The following is a 7,454-nucleotide window of genomic DNA, read 5'->3' as shown; positions in this document are numbered from 1 at the left end:
TGGATACTCTAACACGTAGTGATCCAGAACCGCTCCATGCGTTCAACGGGTGCGAGCGAAAGGAGATGATGGGCGGCGCGAACGAGTGCGAGCGAGAGGGAACGATTAACACCCCCCTCCCCGCGTGACGTCATTACCCCTCGCCATAGGTCACACGTATAAACTAACACGAGGTGATCCAGAACCGGTGTTTATATTCCTACTGTGGTAGACTGTGTTTATTTATATTAGGATTTGTCTAAAAATTTTTCAACTGTCTAAATACTTTCTGAATTTACATTTTTCGCTTATTTAAAGTCATTTCTTTATATCTTTGGATACGATTTAGAAAAATAAATTTTCTGTAAATTAAACTTTGCTTTAAAGATTTACGAACATGCCCATATTATTACTTTATTTCTATAATTTTTATTATGATAATTATATTAATTTTTAATGTAAGTTTGTACGTGTCTGAATACTTTATACACTAACTGTAAGTAAATACGATGTTATTTGAACAAACCTGAACGTTTATTAATTCAATATTCTTGCTAGACGTTGTTACGTCCAGGCCGTTGATTATTAAAGATAGGAGGAAAGGATGAGGCAGGTCTGGGTAACTTGACCTTATAATCTCGAGATACACAGTAAATAGTGTACTCGAGATACCGTTCACACTCAAAGCTACGACAAGAGTCAATGCCTCGAGAGACATTGTGACGTCTTATCTAAGCTGCGTGATCGGTGGCCGCTAATTTTGATAAAGTGATAAAAGTATCACCTATTATCAGGGATGGGGCCGGTGCGACTTATAACTAAAATAATCTGGGAAGGCAGAATTATAAAAAAACAAAAACAAAATATATTTCTTAAAATTACAATAAAATCCGTATACAAGTTTTTAATTAATTAATATTCACAAGGATGACTTTAAGGAACAGGGGGAGAGAAAAATGTAGGCAGGTGTGATTCAGGGAGAATGAAAGGAGTTTGATGTTCGGGATGATAAACAAAAATGACAGGATCGTTGTCGGAAAGGTTATATTCTGTTTTAAAAGCTGGAGGAGGGAAGGATTGAGGTTCCGGAGTTTCTTGAGGTGGGTGAGGGTATTTATCGGCTATCTTGTCGAGGAAATGTCGGTAACTGGAATTAGGAAGAGCTGCGAATGGAGAGGAAAAAGAATGAGAAAAACTCGGGAGAGGAAGCGGAGGAGGAGTATTAGAAGCAAACGAGGGAAGTCGGTGAGGTGACGCGATTGGCGATGGAGAAAACGATGGGCCTTGGGCCTCGCAATAATCCGCGTACAATCGGAGCTCGGGGTAGCACACTTTACAATTGTAACTTCCGCCGCATGACATGGGAAGTTTTCTCTTTAATTCAGTAAGCAAGTAGTCGTATTCCGACGTATTCTTATCAGAGTCAGCGGAAGTGCGTGGACAAGTTCGGCTCACTATAAATGAGCGAATCGATTTAATAATTATTTTACGGAAACTCGAAAGAAAAATGAGAATCAGACTTACTACTTAGGCGGATTAATAAACAAGCGAAGTTTTTAGTGTCAAACGTTCCTCTGGCGGAGCGGTAGATTCGTGATTCCGGTGGAAGTCCGGCGGATTTGAGCAGCTCGTGGATCGGCTGGTTAGAGCGGCTAACGGATCGGTTGATTCTTCCTTCGGTTTTGAGCACTCACGAATCGCGGTTAAAATAACGGCAGGTATTAAGAGACTTTTTAGAATGAATCAATGTTCCGCCCGCTCGCGCTTTTTATATGATTCAAAAGGGCGTTGTTTACGGGTGCCGTGCGCACCGCTTATCGTAGGGCAGTCTGATTCATTTTTCCGAATTTTCCGTTGTTATGACTCTTTTCTTAAAAACAATCTACTTGACCTTTCATTTATCGTTAGTCATCCTTGTGAATTTAGAATGTTCTAGAAAGAAAGAAATTAAAAGGGCGTGGACGTAACAACGTCAAAAGTAAGAAAAATCGTTTATAAACATTAAGAGGTAATTAACAATATAATACAGTAATTGACCGCCAGATGGACCGAATTAATTTATACACCGGTAATTATATTTCGGATATACTCTGGACGGCGCAATTATTCTTTTTATTCTCGAGTTTTTGAAAACTATTACTTGTGCAATAAAAATATTGTAGTATCCAAACAAAGGATTAGATAGTGCGTATAATTCCGTTGCATGAGCAATGGTTATTGAAAAATGATAGCGGGATGACATCGCGGTGTCAGTCTGCTTTTGGTCCATCTACGATATAAATGTTCTTGATTGCTGAGCGAATAATAAAGACATTACAAATGTATAGAACAAAAAATTTTTAGATTTTTGAAATCTAAAACTTTTGTCTAAAACATTTATCACAATTTTTCTTATTTACTAAAATAACAAAACAAGTTATATGTGTTTCTCATATTTGACACATAAAAATGGAGCAGTCGCTAGTTTCAATCGTACAATTCATAATCTGGGCAATATGTTACATAATCCCACGAGGTTTTATTAAAATTAAAGGAAAACGTTTTTTGGAATTTAACTCCAATATTTAATAACATTTATAAATAAATATTAAAATTAATATTTATTTGTAGGCTTCTGATACAACCACTGTTGCAATAAATTTTGTAATCTTCGTATTAGCAAATTTTCCTCAAATACAAGTAAGTATATATTTTTATTCCTAGATAATAAAATAAAATAAATTAAATAAATAAAATAAAAGAAGCGCTCGTAACTTGGAACTATAAAAAATAATAATCTTGAAAATGTTTGTTTAATATTTATATTTCGAGTGATTTACCGTATATGTATAATTAAGCTCTTAGTTGTAAGTTTTTTAGTGGCAAGTGGAAAAGTCCTATGCCATTTTACATTTTTTGCGGTAATAAGTTAAATTTAAACGTTTAAAAATTGAGTATTTTACTATTTATTTTTGGCGGAGAGTCGATGTCTTTTCCATCACATAATTTATTCGATGCACGGATTGGGCGATCTTCGATAGCAAGACCAGCAAGTAAATGTGGGTGAGATAAGCAATACGCTACCCGCACGTTTATATTTGTCTCACCAGCGAAGATCATTCAATCTGTGCGTGGAATAAGTTACGCAGTGTCAAAAACACTAATACTCCCTTCAAAATTGGTAGTAAAATACTATTTTTAAACGTTCATATTTCGTCTATTATTACAAAAAATATAAAATGTTATGAGACTTTTCTAAGTGTCTCCAAAACTCCACCTATCCTTAAAACTCTTTTAATTTGATCGCTGACACTCAGTATACATATAATATACAGTGTTTCCAGGTTAATAACTAAACTTAAAATTTGAATTTATATTTGCAAAATAAACAAATTGTTGTGTACAAGGAGAATAAGAAATTGAGATGACGTTTGTAATCTAGAGCCGTCTTTATTCGTACAATGTTCAGTAACGACTGACTAATCTTAAAGCGCTCGGGGACGGTACGAACGAGAGAAAACTGATACAGGATCAGAGGATAAGTTCGTACCGTGTGCATGCATATCTATGAGTAAGAGAATATAATATGATAGCTGCAAATAATACTAATAATGACTAATCACATAACACCTTCCCTTGTAAGAAAAATTAATAAACTTATTCGTACGTTAAGTAGTCTGGTTTTTTTCTTAAACGCGTCGGACGCTGTAGAATTTCTTGTGGTGAAGCACGTGGCGAGATATGTGGGGTGGTATGTGGTAACACACGGACGGGGGAAGCTTCTTTTGGTACCGGAACTATATGATCTTTGCCGTCCGTAGTATCCCAGTAGCATTCGGAGTCGGAAATATTATCTTGTACTGGTGTATCGCTGCCGATGGAACGTATTTGATTAACATGACGCGACTAAATACGTCCGTCGTCGAGTAATATTTTATAATGCAATTTTCCGGTTTTGGCGGAAACCGAACCAAATTTCCATTTCTCTTTACCCAAATAATTTCTGCATGCTACTCTTTTATTGCATTTGAAAGTTCGCGTTGATATATTAGAATTTGTAGAATTATTATCTTTTTTAAGAGGTAAAATTAAATCTAATTTAGTACATAATTTTCTGCCTAAAAATAATTCCGCTGGTGATGTATTAGTTGATGCATGCGGCATAGCGCGATATTATAATAAGAACTCGCATAATATATCGTTAACATTCGATAAATTATAGTTCATGCGTTTGAGTGCTTGCTTGAGAGTTTGTACGAAGCGCTCCGCCTGTCCGTTTGTTAATGGATTATATGGAAATGTAACTCGGTGTGTAATACCGTGATTTTGAAGAAATTGCTGAAATTCGTGTGAAATAAATGTTCGACCGTTGTCGGTAACAATGATTCTAGGTAAACCATAATTCGCAAATATGTTTTTGCATTTAGCAATCGTTGTCTTAGCAGTGATATTTGATACAACGTGTATCTCGGGCCACTTAGAGTATGCATCAACTATTACTAGGAACATTTTTCCGAGGAAGGGTCCGGCGAAATCGATATGCAAACGTTGCATCGGGGCAGTGATCTGTTGCCAGGGGTGAAACTCGACCTTCGGTGGATTGTTTTTGTATGTGTTGCAGCTGGCGCAATTTCTAGCAAGGTTTTCAATATCTTTATCCATGTTAGACCACCAGCAATAGCCGCGAGCTAAATTCTTCATTTTTATTACGCCAAAATGACCTACGTGTAATTCTTTAAGAATGAGATTCAGCAGCGATTTTGGAATAACAACTCTGTGACCGCGCATGATAATATTGTCATGTAATGTAAATTTGATTTGCTCGATATTGAAACGATTTGCTTTGTTGAGTTGTTTACTCGTTCGTAAAGCTGATATTAATTTTTGTAAACGTGCATCCTTACTAGTCTCGATTGCTATTTTAGTTGCAGTGACGGGGAGAGTTTTGATAATTTGTAATTGAAAAGCGTCCACAACATCTGCGTGGAATTCTGAAGATGAGATAGGAAGTCGCGATAAACAATCCGCGTTGGAGTGATTTTCTGATTTTTTGTATTGAATTTTGTAATTAAATCCCTGTAGGAATATGGCATAGTGTTGCATACGCATAGCCGTGTAAATTGGAAGGCTTTTGTTTGGAGAAAAGATTTGCACTAGCGGACTGTGGTCTGTAATTAAGGTAAACGTATTACCATAAAGAAATTGAAAGAATTTCTTGATACCGAATATTATCGCGTACGCTTCTTTATCTATCTGAGAATCCTTTTTTTGAGTATTAGAAAAAGTTTGAGACGCAAATTGAATAACCTTTTCAGAACCATCCGGATATCTGTGCGATAAAATTGAGCCAACTCCATACGCGCTAGCATCTGTAGCTAATACTAAGGTAATTTTAAGATCGATATGCATCAGAAATTCGTTGCTGGTGAATGTTTCTTTGGCCTTTTTAAGGCAGATTCGCATGCTTGAGACCATATAAATGGATGATCCTTGTGCAAGAGGTTATTTAATGGTTGGAGAATTGAACAAAGGTTTGGTATGAACCTGCTATAATAATTAATCATTCCGGTGAAAGCTCGAACTTCTGACACATTTTTGGGGCAAGGCATTCGCTTAATAACTTCCGTTTTAGTCGCGTCCTTATGAATACCGTGTTTATCAATAATAAAACCGCAGTAAGTTATTTTATCTAAGAAGAAACTAGATTTTTCTAAATTAATTTGAACATTGAATTTACGTAATCTATCAAGCACCGTCTTAAGTCTTTGTAAGTGCGACTCGTCCGTTTCGCCCGTAATGACAATATCATCAAAGAAAATTGCAACGCCTGGAATTTCTTGTAAAATATTTTCGATTTCTCGTTGCCAAATAGTTGGCGCAGAAGCGATTCCGAACATTAATCTATTGACTCTGTAGAGTCCCTTGCATGTACTGATAGTAAGCAAATTTCGCTGTTCGGGAACTAATTCTAATTGAAGATAAGCCTTCGTTAGATCTATTTTTGAGAACTTGGAGCTGTTAGTTAATTTCGCGAAAAGTTCATCAATGGAAGAAAAGGGGTGATCGTCCACCATTAAATTCGGGTTGACCGTGACTTTGTAATCTCCGCAAATTCTTATTTTCCCGTTCTTTTTGAGGATAGGGACGATCGGCGTTGCCCACTCGGAAGTACTGACTTTTTCAAGCACTCCCTCTTTTTCTAAATTATCTAGTTTCTGCTCGACAAAAGGAATTAATTTAAAAGGAACAGGACGAGCACGTATGAATACCGGTTTGGCGTCAGGTTTTAAAGTTAGTTTGGCTTGAATACCGTTAATCGCGGAAAATTCTGACAAAATTGAGTTTTGGTACTCCGAAAGTATGGTTTGTAACTTGCCCTTTGATTGGGTCGCCACGTTATTAATAGGTACGTGCTGCGGGGAAAAATTGCATCCGATGTTTAACTGTCGTAACCATTCTCGACCTAAAAATGGTTTCCGATGGCCTGTAACTACGTAGATATTTAAATTCTTTTTTTCATTATTGAACTCGACAGTAACCGGAATAAATCCTTTACTTTGGACAACTTTTCCGCAGTATGAGACGAGTTGAAGATCGGTATTTTGCCACTGAATATCCCGAAAGTACTGTTTCGCGTCGTATTCGTTAATAACTGTAACAGCTGCACCGCTGTCTACTTCAAAATGTATTTCCGTATCATTTACCAAAAGCAAAAGGAAGAATTTGTCTCTGTAATTCGCATGCTCTAACGCTAAGATTTCTTCTAGTTGATTATTTGAGGCAACAGGTTTGAAACAAACAGTGTTTAAGTGGCTACGTTTTCCGCAATTAAAACATTGAATGTCGCGGTAGTGCGGAAGACCACATCGTATTCTAATATACAACCTGCAAAGAAACATGTATCTTAGTGCCTGCGATTCACGCGGGCCGCATCGCGCGATGTGTGCATTGATCGTAGTCGTAGGCTCGTAGGCTGACGTAGGCAACGACTCGTAGCTGCATCGGTGCAAAGAAGACGGAACATATATATATCTGTCCTCTTCTGTAAGCCGAGCGAGGCGCGCTCACCGACAGGACGCCGGCGTGTGTGCGTAGTCCCCCACTCCAGCAACATCGATGTTGCTCGGAGCTAAAATTCCCATCACTGGTTCTCAGTACTCTCAGGGCAGTTCGCCGTAACAGTTAGCTCGTAGCTACCTCGAGATATTTGTACTCCTCAATAATACATATATATATTTTGTTAAATTAAATACTGGAGTGTTGTACTGCTTCCTGCATATTGTAATAGTGGAATTGGCCGATAATTGTATACACCATTTCCTACAATAGATCAAATTTCTTTTGTTAATGTGAGTAACCGGAGGGAGAGATTCACGGCGAAATGCTGTTTGAGTGATATCTGGGGCCGTATATGTAATGGTATTTGTAATTAAACGTGAAAGAGTTGTATTAATTAAGTTTTAGTGCGTTGGTGGTCCAGTTGGAACTGATCGCAA

At 37.3% G+C, this 7,454-nt stretch overlaps 1 protein-coding gene across 3 annotated transcripts in view; it reads left to right on the top strand.

The window, feature by feature from the left end:
* The first annotated feature begins 210 nt into the window (after positions 1-210).
* Positions 211-7,454, top strand: part of LOC139111455 (cytochrome P450 4g1-like) — a 9,921-nt gene continuing 2,677 nt past the window's right edge. For 2 of the 3 annotated variants that reach the window (XM_070671747.1, XM_070671745.1), the window contains exon 1: positions 6,278-7,454. This exon is cut by the window's right edge. The gene's annotated coding sequence lies outside the window, so the exon portion shown is untranslated. Of the gene's footprint in view, positions 2,659-6,277 lie in introns of those variants that run through there. The other variant, XM_070671746.1, reaches the window with a different exon arrangement.

The sequence above is a fragment of the Cardiocondyla obscurior genome, linkage group LG24 (assembly GCF_019399895.1).
Source record: "Cardiocondyla obscurior isolate alpha-2009 linkage group LG24, Cobs3.1, whole genome shotgun sequence".
Taxonomy (NCBI): Eukaryota; Metazoa; Arthropoda; class Insecta; order Hymenoptera; family Formicidae; genus Cardiocondyla; species Cardiocondyla obscurior.
The sequence above is the reverse complement of the archived record's forward strand: the minus strand, read 5'-3'. Positions and strand labels throughout refer to the sequence as shown.